Raw genomic sequence first — 19,045 nt, 5'->3', positions numbered from 1 at the left:
GGAAATTGAGGCAAACAGGGTGAAGTGACTTGCCCAGGGTCACACATCTAGTGAGTATCTGAGGCTGGACTTCAACTCTGGTCTTCCTGACTCTAGGCCTAGCACTCTATCCACTGTGTTACCTAGCTGCCCATTTAACAATCTAGAGGGGTGGGGAATCTGTGGCGTCAAGGCCACATGTGGCCTTCTAGGTCTTTGGGTGAGGCCTTTTGACCAGTCCAAGTTTTACAGAACAAATCCAAATTCAGTCCAACCCTTTCATTTTTAAAGATGAGGAAATGGGGTTTAGAACAGTTCAGTGGCTCACAAGATCATCTAGAGTTAATTGGGTCGACATTTGAATCCATAACAAATTAAGGAGATTTGTTCTGTGAAGTTTGAGGCACTTGAGGACCTAGAAGGTCACATGTGACCTTGAGGCCACAGGTTCCCCACCCCGATAGACCAGGGGTTCTTAACCTGGAGGCCATGAATTTGTTTTTGCTAAATATTTATATAACTATTTCAATATAGCCAGATTCCTTTGTAATCTTATATATTTTACGCATTTCTGAGAAGAATTGTGCAATTATGCAATTCTGAGAAAAATTCTTTTTTCCACAGGCAACGGGCTTCTCAAAGAGGTCCATGCCACAAAAAAAAAAAAGTTAAAAAACCCTGCTCTAGACCCAAGTTTCCTCACCTGTCAAATGGATATAATAACAACTGCACTACTTACCTCACAAAGCTATTGTAAGAAAAAGACATTGTCAACATTAGTGTTATAGGAAAGGGAGACACTATTAACTATCCTGGCTCCGGGGTTTCCCGGTGTCCGGAGGGGGGCACTAACTTCCCTACTCTAATATGAAAGCTGTTTACGGCACTTGACTGAAGGTCTCCTGACAGGGGTGGGAACTAGAAACTTGTCACGTGGACACACACAGACACTAGGGGCTTTAATGATTAAAATAGGGTCCTGGAATCTTCTCAGCACAGGCCAACTGTCAATGGACTTCCCAACTCCTCTTCCCCAGAACCACCTAAAGGTCACAGGATTTATAATTAAGGGGACCAAACTGAAATTCCTATCATATTATCAGATTCTACTATACATTAGCCCCCATCCTCAGACACACAGGGCCCCCTCAATAGTGCTCACACGTCCTACTGCCTCCAGAATGTTAAAGCTATTAGAAGAATGTCAAGTCCAAATTTGTCATTTTTACAGAGAGGGAAACTGAGGCCCAGCACATACACTCACACTCACATACAAGACACCCCAATACACCTAGAAGCACAGAGATCCACAGCAGGATGTGTATTCACATGGACATATAATTCCCTATGCACTTTTAGTCAGCCCCCAATCCTTGCTCATGCTCAGAGGTGAATCTCTGCTGCAGAATTAAGTAATTGTCCTACTTTGTCTTCTGGCATCCCTCCATGACTTCCACCTCTACCTACTCGGGCAGCCCACCTTCTCCTTCTCCTGCTCCCCAAGAATCTGAAAAACTTAGTCTACAGGAAGCTAGTCTTAGGTCTGAGGGTGGTCTCTGGCATAGGCTGGACCCCCTGGGAGAAAAGTTGATTGCTGGAAAAAGACCACTTATTCGGCATTCTCCTCCCCCTTTCCCCAAGTCAGCTATTGGTCACCACACAAGTCTAGGGGAAATAGAACAAAAACAAGAGAAGTGTCTGCTATACCAGCACAAGGCAAACTGAAAGGGCTCTAGGTTCAAATCTCACCCCGATTAACTCTAGATGATCTTGAAAGCCCCTGAACTGCTCTAAACCCCATTTCCTCAACCTTAAAAATGAAGAGGTTGGACTAAATGAACTCTAAAGTCCAATTATTATGAGCCTCAGTTTCTTCATCTGTAAAATCCGGTTAACAGTTTCGAGCCTGTGAGGTAGGTATGTCACACAGAAGTTGTGAGGCTCTAAGATTACAGATACAAAGTGCTCTCAAAGCATCAGCTTTTCCTATGACATTATGTATGCATGCACGTGGGCCGCCCCCCCCCCCCCGCAAAGAATACCAAGAAAAATTATTTTATTCCCCGTCTGATCCTGTTTGCATGAGGGTCCCACATCAGGGATGTGCAAACACTGGGCAAGACTGGAGAACTGCACCCCCAACCCCCACCTGCCTCCCCCAGGCTTTGTGCCTCCACCAGAACACAGGCAGACTGACTCATCACTAAACAAATCCCTACGGGCTTGGCCATGGATTTTCTGGCATTACAAATAGGTGCTTTTATAAAAAATCATGTGAAAAAAAGCATCTTTCACTGCAGGCATCCCCCACCCCCGGGCCAAACACACATTGCACACCAGTCAGCTGCCTCACCAGCTCTGCTTTTTGGGGACTGGTGAGTACCCTAAAGGGCTGCCTTTGGCTCTGCCGAGCCCACCCTGATCTAGCCCCAATCCCTATCCTCAGTCTTCTGCCTCATAAAGTACTCCCCAGCCCTTTCCTCTCCTGTCCCTTCAGGCCCATTCCCAGCTTCCAAAGGAATGCCAGGTGCTCAGGAAGGAATGAACAGGGAGAGTTCCAGTGGGAAGCAATAAGGTGGTGAGGTTTGGGGGGGGGGAAGGGCGTTCAAAAATGACATCTTCCTTAAGGAAAAGAAAAACCTTGATCTCTCTGTTGAGTAAAAGGTGCCATTCTGCCAGGAAGCAGAGAATGACTAAAAGATTTCTGAAGATCCCTTTGGAGTCCAGGATCCTGGAAGGGACCCCACTCTCAAGTAGCAGAAAGCGTACAGGACTGGTAGTCACGAGATTTGACAGTGGCCACTTACTTCTCCACTCTCCACTTCAGGGTCTTCATCTCTAAACAGAAGGGCTTGGCCCACATAGATGATCAATGGGTTCCCTCCCAGCTCTGACGTTCTATGACTCACTAATTGATCTATTTCAGTCTCCTAACATCAGATCTAGTGGCGAGGATCAGGAACACACTTGAGAGTGGAGGAAACACTGAACAAGGAGCTGGGAGGCCTGGATTCTACTCCTGGTTCTTTATTTGACTCACTTTGTGACTTTGAGTAAGTCCGTTCTCTTCTCTACGGCTCAGTTTTCTCATCCATAAAATGAATGAGTCGGACTCACATTCTTGGGTCCCATCTAGCTCTGACCCTTGTTCTCTGTTCTAAGGCCCTTTTTGGTTCTCGGTGTTCTGTGATTCTAGGACTAAGAGCAGTTTAAAATATTTTTCCCTCTTGGGGGGATTGGCATTTTTAATAAAAAATAAAGTTCTACAAAAATATTTATGATCCCACTTTTTTTCAGAGTGGGGACAAAGAATTGCAAAATGAGGACAAATGGGGAAAAGATGAATAAACTGAGGCATATGAATGTGACGGAATCCTGCTGTGCTGTAAGAAAAAGTGAAAGGGTAGGTTTCAGAGAAACCTAGGAAGATTTGCATGAACTAATTCAAAGTGAAATGAGCAAAGCCCCAAGAACAATTCATACAATAAAAAAGAGAAACAACTTTGAAAGACTTATGAATGCTGATCAATGAAATGATCAACCACAATTCCAGAAGATGCATAATGAAGCATGCCACTCACACCTTCTGACAGAAAGGTAATAGACTCTGTACAAATGGAAACCAAAAAAAAATTTTTTTTGGATGTGGCCAATGCAGAAATTTGTTTTGCTTGACTATGCATATTACTTACAAGGGTTTTGTTTTTCTTTCTTTTTCAAAGGGAGAAGGAGGTGGGAAGGAGAATGCCATGTTTTTATTAATTGAAAAAAAATAAAATTAAGCTAAGAAATAATAAAGAACAAAGTCTTCACCTAAGGAGATGAAGTTCCAATGGTGGGATTCCAGGCTTCCTCAATGAATAAGGAAGATGATACTTTATTTTTCAGAGCTGGAGTGAGGTGAATCTTGTTGGGCCTCTGAAATTATACCATGCACAAAGTTGCCTAAAGCCTGGCTGCCTATCACTGCTGATTCAGCACCATCTCCCTCCATAGGCCCCAGCAGTCCCCGTGGGGCATGAACAAAGCTCCCATGGGCTCCACAAGGCTGGGTCAGCAGTCATTCAGGACACTGCCTTCCTTGTGACTGTCATAAGGAAGAACACAAATGTCTCCACAGCAAGGCTAGCATCCATGCAATCCCAGACCCCAGTGGGGGGCCCCTCCTGGAATAACCAGCCTTGGTTAGGGACACTTCATGTGCACAGGTGAGGGATGCATTAACTTAGAAGAGTTTAGTTGGGGTCTCAAAAGAGGGTGAGTCACGTGGCACAAGGAAGCCAATCATTGTCAGTCCTGTTCCCCACCCCACTCAGGACTGCCCCCCTCTCTTTCTGTTCAAATCCTACCCAGTATGGTATAGTAGGAAATCTTGCTACTGCTGTTTGTAACTACAAATCACTTTCCCTCAGTTTCTTCATCTTCATCTTCAAAATCTTCATAGGTTTTATAGAAGTCAGAGCTGGCTTTGTAAATTGCAAGGCACTAGATGATATAGATATAAACTATCACTGTATCAGGCCTGTCTTATTCCCCATCCTCACCTCCAGCCCTGCTAACACACAGACCAGTCAGCACACTCCCCTGATGCAGCTCCCTCAGGAAGTCCTTGGTCAGTCAGCTCCCTCAGGCTGAGCACATGAGAGCCGAGTTCCGATCCTGACTCAGGCCCTCGGCCATCTGGATTCTTTGCTTCCCTGAAGTCAGGAGTTTTTATAAAGGCTGCTCTAGAGAAAGATTCCTAGCTGAAGAGACACTGTGCTGCTAATGCAGGGTATGATTAGACTTCTTTGAGCTGTCAGGTGATGAGGGCAACGACCCAGGCCTGTAGAGAGAGGCCTCTGCCTTCCACCCAGCCCCCTCTCTTGCTCCCTCCTTCAGAAATACATTTTCAGAAGGCTGCACCAAACACACTCCCCTAATGTAATGTCCGCCTCTGTAGGCTTTTGAAGCAGCCATCTGTCTCCACAGGGGTAGGAGTCCTTCACTCCCTCACCAACCTCCTCCCCTCCACCTTTCCTCCTCCCCACGGCCACCTGCTGCTCAGCCTCCCACCTAGGCAAAGCAGGGCCCTATATGTGGGTCTAAGAACCTGCTCCCAGCCAGCCAAAGCCCAGCTCCAGTCAAAGAATTGACTAGGAATCTGGTGGGAACCACTTTCCTACATCCTCCTGGGTCTTTTCCGAGGGGAGTGTGGCATGAAGGAAGGAAAAGGCAATTCAGCTGGAGACATCACTGAGCAGTAAGGACCCCAAGACTGGCCAAAGACCAGGGAGGGGGAAAAGGCCGAGGCCCCAAGTTCCCACACACCCAAAGACTCAGAAGGAAGCAACTCGCCTGAAAGCCTGCTTGGAGCAACAGCTGAAATCGGGGGGCAGACCCTAGGCCCGGCCTCAGGACATGACTGTTAGCATGGCACTGATTTGGGACCCAGCCTTCTCTTTTCCCCCTCCTCCCAAATGCTGGGCTTCACGTTTGGCCAGTCTCCATCCCTTCTGAATGCCAGCATGACTCAGACTCTCAGGGGCTGTTCTTGGGAACTCAGGAGTGACCCCCCTCAGAGCCGCCCACCACACACACTGAGACCACCCAGCTGGTGGTACAGTCAGGGTAAAAATGCCAATACTCTCACACCAGCTTAGTGAAGGAACATGGATTGCTGGCCTGACTACAAAAACCCCCTCACCCACTGCACCCCACCCCCATCTTCCACTTCACTCTAATTCAGCTCCCCTTCTTACCCTTTTTGCTAAAACATGTGACAAGGTGTGGGCGCCCTCAGTCTCCACCCCCACACTGCAGCATTCACATGGCAAGCTGTCTCAGTCCCCAGGGGCGTTTCCCTCGCCCCCTAAATAAACCTCTACCAAGGGGGAAGGCCACAGCCAGAGGTTTAATCCACCAACCCTCCACCCACCCCTCTGGATCCATGCTGAGCTAGGGGAGTGGGAGGAGGAGGTAGGAGGTGTCACCAAGACTGATCCAAGACCCAAGCAGGTTATCAATGAAATAACCCAGCCACACTGAGGGTTTCTGGCCTGGGAAAGAGCATAAACCCAGAGTCTGTCCCCCAACCTTGAAGGAGTTGTTCACTCACCACCTCACTCCTGATTATAAACACACACACACACACACACACACACACACACACACACACTCTCTCTCTCTCTCTCTCTCTCTCTCTCTCTCTCTCTCTCTCTCTCTCTCAGAGCTCACCAGGAACACACAAGAATGTTATTTTCCCACTAGATAAGTCAAGGCTCCAGACCTAATGCATCCCATGAGCTAAGAAAACCTCTGGAAGGTCTCTGGAACAGAGTATCTCTCTCCAGAGCCATGAGCCAAGACTGGTTACCAACACCTCCCCTCCCCACTCCACAACACACATACACACACACACACACACACACACACACACACACACACACACAAGCAGGGAAGTTAGGAAAAACTCTCCTCTCCATGCTTGCTACTTCTCACACGAAGGACAGACTCCCAGGCCTGAGAGATGACATCAGCTGCCACTGTCTGCTAGGGACCTCAGAGGACACCAAGTTCCCCTGGCTGCATTAGCGGTCTAAGTTGGGCAAACCCAGCTGCAGCCCAACAGGTTGTTTTTCCTGGTCCAGAGGAGCTGGAGCTTAGGGGGTGACATTAGAGAAGAATACTAAAGTTCATTGGGACACCAGGCTAGCCCTCTGTGAATGCCAGTGAGGAAGTGGGCAATAGCCTCTCATTTCACCTAGAAGAAAGTAAGGTCCGGGGAGGGGAAGCTATTTGCCCTCTTATACAGGCAGTCAATGGAAGAACCAGCACCAGGGCACAGGTCTCCCGACTTCCAGTCTAGGATTTTTCTGCTACCCCGGTTTTACTGAAGTTTTCAGGTAGGACCCTAGTCCAAGGATAAAGCCTCTAGTCTTCCTCATTCCCTGCACAGCAGCCAGTGATGCTCCCAGGGCAGTTCCCTGGCCACTGGCCTGTGGGAAGTTGTTTCTGGATTTCTCTTCCCTAGGGCAAGGCAGCCTAGCCTTAGGGAAGCTGGACAGGTAAGGACAAGGGTCAGCAAACAGATCTCAGGATGAAGACCTCAAAGGGACCTTAGAGGATATCTAGTCCGAACCCTTCATTTTACAAATGAACAAACAGAGGCCCGGAGATGTTAAGCGACTTGCTCAAGGTCACACAGCTAGTAATTGTTGGCGCAGGGATTTCAACCCCAAGTTCTCAATCCTCTACTCTTTCCACTACCCCCACAGTTACCCCCACAGGCACCCCGCAGGAGCACAGCTGGAAAGTTGAGCTTGCCCTGCCCGGACTCAGCTGCCCTGCCCTACTCTGCTGCTGCCCCCGACGGGGATAATTTGGCAGGTCCCCCAGATTCCTCTTACCTCGCGCACAGTCGGAAGGTGCGAGTCCCCTGTCCGAGACGGCCAGACAGCCAACCCCGCCTCTGCGCACCTGGCCCGTTGTGTGTGTCCCTGGGCTGCTGCGCTCCCCCTCCTGCCCTGCCTCGCCCCGCCCCGCCCCGCCCCGCCCCAGCCAGAGCCCCGGCTGCGCTGCGCTGCCTCCGCCCGCCTAGCTCCCGTTAGCAGAGAGAGAGCCCCGAGTGCGCCCCAAGTGAGCCACGTTACTGCTGCTGTCCCGCCGGCTCCCCCAGGGCCCTAGCGCCGCGCAGTCATCAGTGCATCGGGGCAAGTTCAGTAGCTCTCACGCACCTCTCTCTCCTCCTCTTCCTTGGTGTGCCACCACTCCCGCCCCCCCCAACCCGCCCCCGCCCGCTCTTGCGAGTTGCTTTCTCTTTCTTTCATTCTCTCTGTCTCTCCCTCTGTCTCTCTGTCTCTTTGTCTCTGTCTCTCTCAGTCTGTATGATGGTTTCTTTCCGTGTTTCTATCTCGCCTCTTCTGATGGCTCTCTCTATAGTCTGAATGGATGTTAGGTTCCGACTCAGTATCTCTTTCTGATTCTGTTTCTCTCGCTGAGTCTCTCTGTCTCCTTTGGATGATCTCTGCCTCCCTCCTACTTTCTCTTGTAATGTTTTGTTTTGTTTTGTTTCGTTTTTTCCACTTCAGACCCAAAGTCACCAAGAACCTAAGTGTCTGTCTGCCTAGTCCTCCGAGAATTAATAGGCAGGGGGCTCCCACACAGGTACTCAATGAGAGGAGACAAAGAAAGCAGGGCTGGAAAAGTTCCCTGTTCAACCGTTTGGGGACCAAAAAGAGGTAGGGAGAGAAATAGGAGAGACAGGTGAAAATGAGTTTGAGTTAAAAACAAGTTAAACATGTCCTCTAGTAGGAATCCACATGCCCTGGGAGGCCTGGAGAGGTACAAAGCATCCTTACCCTGGAATTTGGATTACAGTGGGTACATACCAGATTCCCCCTCCCAGAGTGACTCTCCCCCCCCAACGCCAGAATGCTGAATGACCTCATGGGTCTACAATGCATTCCACTGACGCAGATTCGCTATTGGAGTGTCCTGTCCCTGGGAGGTGGCACTGTGCTACCGCAGCACGATGAGGGGGAGGGAGAGAGAGAGAGGGAGAAGCTTTGATGATCTGCAAGGCAAAGTATCTCACCCACCTTTTCAGGAGGCTTCTCAGAGACAACCAACTAGAAGCCCATCTCTGTAAATGAGGGGGTTGGACTACATGATCTCCTTTCCAGCTCTAACGATCTATGAATCTATATAGGAAGCCAGGGAACAGCTTGTGTCAGAGACAGGGAGGCCGAGAAAGAAAGAGAGCATGTGCTTTTAATGTGTGGGTGTGTTTGAGGGAGAAAAGAAGAAAAAAGAAAATGTTTTAATCTGGGTGTATGTAGATGCATGAGATTGTATTGGATTTATGCAATACTCTTGTGCATCTATAGGGTTGGGGGGGTGTATTCCTCCTCCTTTCCTTCCCACCCCCTCCCACCTCCATCCTAGATACCAGCCCAGAAACAGAGGAAAGGATGCTGGCTATGGAGTCAGAGAAGCTGAGTTCAAATTCCAGTTTTTCAACTTATTACCCATGTGACCTTGGACAATGTCATTTCCCCTCCTTGGATCTCAGTTTTCTTATCTGTAAAATGGGTGGACTAACTTTTCTAGTTCTAAATCTATGACATGGTCAAAACTCCACAGGGTAGATGAAACAAAGAAGCAGAGGCTTACTATTTCCCCTTAGCCTTTCCTCTAGGAAAGGATCTAGGGAGGGAAGCTAGTATTCTCAGGGCTTCCTGGTACCTGTCTTGTCTATGTTGCCTCAATATTCCAAGCAGGTCAAAGCCACTGAGTCTATCTCTATGTCTACCAGTTAGCCTCACAAGAGAAAAACTCAATTCTTTGAGCACAAAACCTGATCCTAGGTTGACCTCAACCAGAATGAGCTCTCCCCAGCCTGACCCCAGCCTTGACCCCTGCCTCTAAAGGAATCACAGACCTGGTCCCAGATTGACTCCTGATACAAAGGATGATGCCCTAGGTTTTAGGCCTTACTGATTAGGTAGCTTCTCCAGGTCTCAGATCTCCAGAACTAATCCAGGGAATTTGCCCTAGAGATTATCCTTCTTATTCCGCCCTAATGTAACTGATCTTCAGACCCCAACTTGAAGAATCAGGTTTCAGCACCTTCTTAGTCAATGGGCTTACTTGACTCCTTGCATTCAGAGAATGACTGTGCCAGATTCTCTCCCTCCTTTCCCCCTCCCTCTTCCAAATTCACTATATTTTAGCATGTTATTCTAGCATCTACCCTCCCTCTGACATACATTCCCTCCATAGCCAAGAACTGCATCTTTTCAAGTTTGTGTCCCAAGGGAAATGAACATTATCTAAGGAATAAGATTGCAGATAGAGTGGGCATTAAAGAAAATAACTCAGAACAGACTGACTGGTGCCAGCCTACCTAAGCTAGATCTCCCCAGCTTTCTACTACTACCTGTGTAACCACAAACAAGTCACATGACCTCTCTCCAGGCCTCAATCTCCTTATCTATAAAAAACGATAGACTGCCTCTGAGGCCCTTCCCACCTCAGGTCTAAGAGCTATGTGAAGACTCCCTTGACCTGGAGCCCATGTCCGACTGTGTCACCTCTCTTCAGGCCTACCCAACAGATTCCAGACCAAAATTTTCCCAAAATGAACTGTGATTCACCCAACCCGGTGTTCTTGTTCCTAAACTCAGTGGTCCATTCGGCAAACCTAGGCTCACTCTCAGCCAATCAGGAAGCTTCCCAATTGTTGGAGGGCTTCTGGAACCACCTAAATTCCACTTAATCACTAGCTAACTAAAAATCAATCATAAGCTTTTAGACTGTGAGAGCTGAAAGGGTATTTAAAGATTATCTAATCCAACTCCCTCATCTCATGGAAAAGGAAAGCATCATCTCCTCTATGTACACCTCCTTCCTGACCCCATCAACTGTTAATGCCTCCCCCACAAAATTACTTTGCATATACATTGTATATACATTGAATATTTTTAAATATACATGTTGTCTACCTTGATAGAATATGATATATATTGAATATTTTTAGATATGACTGTTGTCTGTCTTGATAGACTATAAACTCGTTAATGGTAGGGACTTTTCATTTTTGTCCTTGTGTCCCTAGCACTTAGTAGAGTATCTGCTGTATAGTAGGTGCTTAATAAATGCTTGTTGATGAACTGATATAAGGTATTTTACCCAGGATCACATGGTCAATAAATGGCTGAGAATTCACGTTTCCTGGCTCTTGGTCCAGTGAGCTTCGTATCATGCTTCAATGAACAAAAAGGGAGAGGCATAAAAGGTCTCATAACCTGGCATGTAGATCATCTCTAATGTTAGAAAAACAGCCCCCCTTTTTTCCTAATTTGGTCGTAGACTGAGCCCTAACCCTTGCAAAGGCTTCACAGATAGCTGTCCTTGGTGCTGAGGAGAACCCACTATAGTATAGCTCCTTCATCACAGTCTGGCCCTCTTTTGCTTAAAGACCTCTTGGGACAACAGGGTTTTTAAATGGTAAACTGCTATCCATAGCTGTTATTATTATGAGAGAGGAGTTTATGGTCCTACATGTAAATATGTTATTTTTATGAACAATAGCATGACTTGGTGGAAAGAGAAAGCCAGGAAGAATCGGGGTCACGTTCTTCTGCCTCTAACACATTTTGACTTTATGACCTGGACAAGTTGCAGAGAAGATGGCAACCTGCATTGGTAGAGAGAGTTTCCCCACCTATAAGCTCCTTTTACCAGTGAAATCACAAATACAATCTCTATCCTCTCCCCACTGGCAAGGAGGGGTTTTCCATAGCATCCCTTGGCTACCTATTCCAGAGGGTGACAGAGATGATGATGACATGTGGTGTGAGAAGCAAGCATGATATCAAACAATGATATCATGTCAGAAAAACTGGGTTTCTAGCCTTGTCTATGCCCCTAAATGTTGTTGTCATCTTAGGCATCTTCTTTCTGGGATATAGTTGTCTAACTGAAAAATGAAGGGATTGGACACAAGGTAAGATCTCTAAAGTTCTAGAAATCTGTAGCATCTAGAAAGGATAGGCCTCAATTTCTGCATCTGTAAAGGAAGGATGACCTCTTGTTGTGGTGGAAAGGCACATGGGTTCTATCTCAGTTGCACTAATTATGACCCGAGGCAAGATATCTCCCATCCCTGATCCTCAGTTTCCTCATCCTCCTTGTTTGGGGTTGAAGGAACCAAATGAATTCAATGAATGGGGTTGAGAGAATCAAATGAAATTATATATATATATATATGTGTGTGTGTGTGTGTGTATATATATGTTCTTCATAAACCTTAAAGCACTAAAAAATATGAGACATCATTATTATTATTTGACTCAAAAAGGCTGGGGAGAAGAGAGGGAATGGAGAGATTTGGCTGATGTCTACATTAAAATAAAACAAGTCATTCTCTTCCTTTTCTGATTGTCAAAGCCCTCCCAAGCAAGTATCAGCCTCCTACACCCCCTGCCAGGGTGTCACTTGGCAAAAGTTCCCTGCTGCTTTTTACAGGCACACACCAGGCCCAATTTCTCTTCATTTTCCTCATGTCCCCTCATTTTCTTCCCATCTGGAAACGGTCTGTTTCCACTTGAACTGACTCAAAAGGTGATTCCTGGCCCCAACTCCCAACCTCAGCCAGTTTTCTGCTGAGGCTCAGTACATCTCCATGGGGTCCCTGAGAGAACCCTTCCAGTTGGGCTAGGGACACAAATAGAGAAGAATCCCCAGAGGTCTAAGGCTCCATCCCTAAAAAGCCTTAGAGCACTTAGAGATTCTAGGGGTACTCCTATTCCCCAACTTGGAGGATCAAGTCCAAATTTAACCTGGCATTCAAACCCCTGCTTCCACAATGAGTACCTGTTGACCTTTTGAAGCTTATCTCCCATGAATACTGTCTTTTAGCCAGGCTGGTCTCTTCCCTGATACCCACATATAACATAAAATTATAGATACAGACGCTGTTATATGTCTATGACAATCTTCTTCCTCATTTTAGACAAAGTGAAACTGAAACCCATAGGCAGAGAAGGTTGGGAAATGAACAGGGTCTGCCTGGTGATAATCTTTTAAAAGAGGCAGCCTAGTAGAAGGTTCCTGGTGTTTGTTCCCCTACATTAATCTGGGCATTCATTCCTACCTCCACCTCTATCTCCTCTCCCTCCTCTCCTTCTGTCCAAATCCTACCCATCCTTCCTCAAAAATCTGTTCTCTAGGAAGCCCTCCCTGATACCCTCAGGCCAGTGACCTCTGTCCTCTGACTGGACGACCTGTGCCACACATTTTTTATCTTAAATTGAGACTGTCTTAAATTTCAATGCTTCCTCTCCTTCATGTAGGTGCTCCCTTCCAAAGTGCCTATTTGCTAAGCATCCATGCCTTCTCATCCTATGTAATTCTTGATTATGTCTTTCAACAGTTTCCATAGAGACTCATAGAATGATACACTCAAAGAATAATAGACTTAAAACTGGACAGGAGCCAAAAACTTATCTTTGATCCAACCCTGTCATCTTACAGATAAGGAAACTGATGTCCTGAGAAGGTAAAATACAATGCCAGAGGCAATATAATCCAACCCCCTCATTTTACAGATGAAGAAATAGAGGCTCAGGGAAGTTAGATGAACTTGTTCAAGGTCACCCAGATAGTAAGCCTCAGAGACAGGATTTGAACCCAGGTCCTCTGTTGCCAGTCAGTGCTCTTTCTGCTGTACCATACTCCCTACCTCTAAGCATTTTAATATTTTATGGATACTAGTGCAACACTTTCTAGTTCAACTGTTATCCTTTGTTCTAGATACATGACCACTCCTTTTCTTGTAACTTACTGTCTCTGAGCCTCAATTTCCTCACCTGTAAAATTAGAATAGAAATATTTGTAGTATCTATTGCATAGGATTGTTCTGGGACTCAAATGAGATAAAACCTACCAATTATTATTGGTTTCTTCTTCCTAGACCAATATCTTTTGAATAGCCAGAGATATTATTACCAACTAGGTGATAGAGTGCTGGGCCTGGAGTCAGGAAGACCTGAGTTCAAATCTAACCTCAGACACTAACTAGTTGTGTGACCCTGGGCAAGTCACTCAACTTTGCCTCAGTTTTCTCATCTGTAAAATGAGCTGGAGAAGAAAATGGTGAACCACCTGCAGTATCTTTGTCAAGAAAACCCCAAATGGGGTCATGAAGAGTCAGACATGACTCAAATGACTCAACAACAACAATGAAAGATATCATTAAGGACTGACCCTCTCGTGTTCTAGGGCTTAATGAAGTGTTAATGTAATATGAAAACAATAGCATTCACAAACAGGATTAATGTCTTATTTATTAAAGACCCTATTTATTTAAGTGACCTATATTTATGTATCCGAATTTATAAGCTTTTCAAGGATAAGACTCTCATCTTCTCCTTTATCTCCCCCAGCCTAAACACACGAGCTCAATAAAATCTTGCTGAATAAATGGATATAACTCCACACACTTGTCCCTGTACTCTTTGGTGAGAAAGGGCTAAGGTCACAAATAGAGAAGAATCCCCAGAGGTCTAAGGCTCCATCCCTAAAAAACCTTAGAGCACTTAAAGAGATCAGGGTTAGTCCTAATCAGAAGTGGAGGGGGTGGTCCACCTGTGGAAAATTACATTTGCTCTCTGGCTTTTGCCAGGACATTAATTATAGCCTCAGTGATGCATTCATTTGGCTCAAATTTTTGTCCCCTATTAGAATGTAAGTCTACTTAAGAGGAGAATTACTTTATTATATTCTCCTTTTCTCTTCTGTCTTCCTCTTGGGGGAAGTTAAGTAGTGCCGTGGATAGGATTGGATTTAGTAATCAGGAAAACTTGAGTTTGAATCCTGCCTTAGACACATATAAGCTGTGTGACCCTAGGGAAGTCACTTAACCTGTCTGCCTCAGTTTCCTCATCTGCAAAATGGGATGATAAAATCACAGGATGAAATGAGATTTTTAAAGTACTTTGAAACCTTAAAGTGCTATATAAATGCTAACTATAATTATTATTATTTCCTATATTCTATCACTTGATGATCTCTTAAGCTCCCATAGGTTCAATTATTTTCCAGATCTATATATGTAGACCTAGTCTCTCTTCTGAGCTATAGATCTCCATCACCAACTATCTATTGGACATTTCCTTTTTTTTTTTTTTTTTTTTTTTTTTTAGTGAGGCAATTGGGGTTAAGTGACTTGTCCAAGGTCACACAGCTAGTACATGTCAAGTGTTTGGTCTGAAGGCAGATTTGAACTCAGGTCCTCCTGACTTCAGGGTCAGTGCTCTATCCACTGCGCCACCTAGCTGCCCCTTTTTACTTTTTTGGGGGGGGGGGCATTTCCAACTGAATGTTCCATAGGCATCTCAAAATCACTATGTCCAGCACCGGCCCTGAATTCAGGAGGACCTGAGTTCAAATCCGGCCTCAGACCAAACACTTGACACTTACTAGCTGTGTGACCCTGGGCAAGTCACTTAACCCCAATTGCCTAAAAACAAAAACAAAACAAAAAAAAATCACTATGTCCAAAAAAAAACACAGTTTCTTTTCCCCCAAACTTATCTCTCTTTCTAATTTCCCTGTTTCTTATGAGGATACCACCATCCTTCCAATCCCTCAGATTCTCGGTCTCAGAGCCATCCTTAACTCTTTCCTCACCCCATCCCCTATATCTAATCAATTGCCAAATCTTATCAATTTTGCCTCGACATCATTGCTGGAGAAGTCTCCAATCCATCCTCTGCACAACTGCCAGACTGATATTCTCAAAGCACAATTCAAAGAATGTCTTTCCCCAGTTCAAGAAGCTCTCAATTACCTCTAGGAGAAAATAGAAAAGCTCCTCTGTTTGACATTTAAAGCCCTTCACAATCTGGCTTCAGTCTACCCTTTTTGTACATTAGATTGCACAAAGACTTTGCACATCTTTTACTCCTTCTGTGTTCCAGCCAGATTTGTTCCTTGGGCACAGCATTCTATCTTCTGCCACCTCCGAGATCAAATATAAAATCTTCTTTGTCATTCAAAGCCCTTCATAACCTGATTCCCACACCACACACACACACACACACACACACACACACACACATCCCTAGTCTTCTTATACCTTACACCTTCCTCCCCACCATGGATTCTTCAATCTAGTGACATTGGTCTCCTGGCTACTCTCAGAACAAGACATCTCTCATCTCCAGGCATTTTTTCTGGCTGTCTTCCATCCCTGGAATACTGTCTCTCCTCATCTCTGCCTCCTGGCTTCCTTCAAGTCCTAGCTAAAATCCCATTTTCTATAGGAACCCTTCCCTATCCCTCTTAATTCTAGTGCCTCCCCTCTGTGGGTTATTTCCTATTAATTTTGTATAAAGCTTGTTTGTTTGCATGTTTGTGTCCCCCATTAGACAGTGGAATCTTTGAGAACAAGGACTGTCTTTTTCCTTTCTTTGAATCCCTACAGCTTAGTATTTCCTGGCACATAGTAGGTGCTTAAGTAACTGACTCCAGCAGCCATGCCTGTGCACAAACTCTCCCCCACACCTGTAATATACTTCTTCCTCATCTCCCACATATAGAATTCCTGGCTTCCTCCAAGGATCAGCTCAAGTGCCCTCTCTTACACATGAAGCCAATTCTGATTCCCTCCTTCCCACCCCCAGTTGCTAGTGCCTCTAGATCTTTTGGAAATTAATTTGCATTTATTTTGTATATATTTTATTTAGCTATATTCATATTCCCCTAAATAGAATTTAAGTTTCTTGCAGACAGGCACTATTTCTCCTTTTATACTTTTTTTTTAATTAACAAGCATTTATTTGATCTCCCTCCTATTTCCCCACCACCACCACCCCCATCACTTTGGAAAAGAGAAAGAAAAACAAAATCTTGTTTAAAAAAATGCATAGTCGAGCAAAACAAATCTCTCATCTTCCACATTTTATGATATTAGTTTTCATAATTAAGCCGTGTGTCTATTTAGAACATCATCATTATTATTATTATTATATTGGAACTTGTATTTCTTATTTTTTTAGTGCCTAGCTCTGTGCCTGGTACATAGTAAATGCTTAATAAATGCTTTTTGCATAAATAAATGAATGAATGAAGAGAACATACCTAGCTTTTTATAGGGAAGTTAATCCTCTAAAACTTGGCCACTAAATGACAAATTTTTGGCCATGAAAACATGGGACAAAAAAAAAACACAAAATAGCTTTCAGGACTGCGTAGCCCTCTTCAGTTTTCATAGAGATAGTAGGGGAATAGTGGAGGAAAGGGGAAAGAGGGAGCTAAGAATCACTCCATTTTTAGACCATGCCATAAATTCCATTTCTCTTTGTTCAATAACCAGCTAGTGAATGTCCTATGGAACTAGACCATGTCAGTATTGACCTTTTCTCTATAAATGAAAGAGAAAATTTGGAGAAACTGCCACTACATGGAAGACAGGCTCCTGAGTTCTCATCATAGAAATAAATGGAATAGTTGGCAGTTAGTTTTTACAGTCGCAAAGGCAATAAGAAACATCTTGTTGTGGAAAAAATGTATGATGATCACAGGTAAACAGAACAGCATGAAGATACAAAAGCTTGACGCTAACATCTATTGCAGAGGATGAGAAGTTGAGAAATTTTATGACAACCATGACAAAATTCTCCAAAGTAGGTCAGCATCTTCCAACATCAGTTTGTTATTGTTGTCATTCAGTCATATCCAACTGTCATGACCCCATCGACCAACTGTCCATGGGGTTTTCTTGGCAAACATACTGAAGTGGTTTACCATTTCCTTCTCCAGTGGATTAAGACAAACAGAGGTTAAGTGACTTACCCAGGGTCACACAGCTAGTAAGTGTCTGAGACCAGATTTAAACTCAGGTCTTCCTGACTCCAGGCCCAGTGCTCTAAACACTGAATCATCTAGCTGCCACTCCAACATCAGTCATTTTAGTTCAAATGGGGAAGGAGGGTACAAGGAAGGACAAATAGAGGAACATACAGGAAAATATAATTCAACATCAAGAAGCAAAAGAGACCAAATGGTTATACCATATGCATCATGCATGCTTTCTTCAGGAGAAAGTTGGAAGTGTTTAGATGTTGCAAGTATGGAACAACCTCAAAAAAATTTTTAATTGACTATATCTTAACAGACAAGAAACAACTGGTTACCCACCTAGTGGTCCTTTCAGAATTCACTGTCTATTTATAGTTACATCATCTGACTAGTTAAAGATCAAAATCAAACTAAATGAGAAGGATAAAGGGAAAAGTAAGACACTGTAGGTGATGATGGCAGCTTCAATCCAACATCTTTAAACAGGGTTCCCAAAATTAGGGAAACAAACAAACAAGAAAATGGTGACCATCACTGTGATTTACCATTGCTTAGAAGTTTAAATAAGGAAAAGCAACTGCTGCAATAAAGGTGGACAAAGGAGCCCAGTTATCACTTCAAATAACAAACATTCAACTTCCTTGCCAGGTGGAGAGACGTGACAGCCAAGAGCAACAGTAGTTTAGCATATAAGCTTATTTGTTTAAAAAAAAAATTTATAGAGGTAAATGACAAAAGATTACAAGGAGTATTGCTTCACCAAAGAGTAAAAAGAAAAAAGCATTTGAGGTGAGGAAAGGCTCTCACAAAAAGCTTGGTATAAGACCAGGCTAAAGACAGACAATCTGAGAGCATGGGGACCATATTGGACCTACCACCCTGCTGATAATGATGTGAAGATGTAGAAATAGTACTTTAGACAATCTAGACACAAAAAGTAACTGACCAAATACGTACAGAAGAATCCATTTGGGAAATGAGACAACTTTAAAGGGACTCAGGGACCGACTTACAAGATTTCTTGAAAAAGAGAAGACTCCAACAAATGGAAACAATTACAGACAGTACTTTTATCCACAAAGGCAACTGAAAAAATTAGTAATTACCACCCTATATGTCTATATTCTCATATCTAGAAATCTTTCTAAGAATGATCAGTGTGGGGGCAAGTAGGTGGCACAGTGGATAGAGCACCGGTCCTGGAGTCAGGAGGACCTGAGTTCAAATCTGGCCTCAGACACATAACACTCACTAGCTGTGTGAGCTTGGGCAAGTCACTTAACCCCATTGCCTAGCCAAAAGAAAACAAACAAAAAAAAAAAAAAACCACACACAAAATTACAGAATTACAAATAAAAGGACTCCCCATTAATGCTGAGATTCTCAAAATGCCTCTAGTTCCAAATGATATTGAGCTAATTGAATCAAGCCCTGGAGCACTACAAAATCTCAATTAAATCTATAATCATTCAAAAAAAAAGATCAACATAAACATCTACATTAGAAAAAAAAAGAGCAGATAAAACATATGTTTCCTGTATTATAACTTGCAGCTGAATCAGCAGCTTTTTGAATCTGTTCCTCGGAATAGGCAATAGAGAAATAGGCAAGCAGGGAGGAAGGAAGACAAACAGATGATAGATAGATAGATAAATAGACACAGATAAATAGATAGATAGATAGATAGATAGATAGATAGATAGATAGATAGATAGATAGA

At 44.3% G+C, this 19,045-nt stretch overlaps 1 protein-coding gene across 2 annotated transcripts in view; it reads right to left on the bottom strand.

Moving 5' to 3' along the window:
* SYNPO (synaptopodin) overlaps nucleotides 1-19,045 on the bottom strand; it is a 68,340-nt gene that overhangs the window by 26,796 nt on the left and 22,499 nt on the right. The window contains exon 1 of one of the 2 annotated variants that reach the window (XM_027841723.1): nucleotides 7,368-7,442. The exons of the other annotated variant lie outside the window; for it this stretch is intronic. The gene's annotated coding sequence lies outside the window, so the exon portion shown is untranslated. Of the gene's footprint in view, nucleotides 1-7,367; nucleotides 7,443-19,045 lie in introns of those variants that run through there. 2 annotated transcript variants of the gene reach the window in all.

This window comes from Vombatus ursinus, unplaced genomic scaffold, assembly GCF_900497805.2.
Source record: "Vombatus ursinus unplaced genomic scaffold, bare-nosed wombat genome assembly UNPS02014863.1, whole genome shotgun sequence".
Taxonomy (NCBI): domain Eukaryota; kingdom Metazoa; phylum Chordata; class Mammalia; order Diprotodontia; family Vombatidae; genus Vombatus; species Vombatus ursinus.
This window is presented reverse-complemented; position numbering and strand designations above follow the sequence as displayed.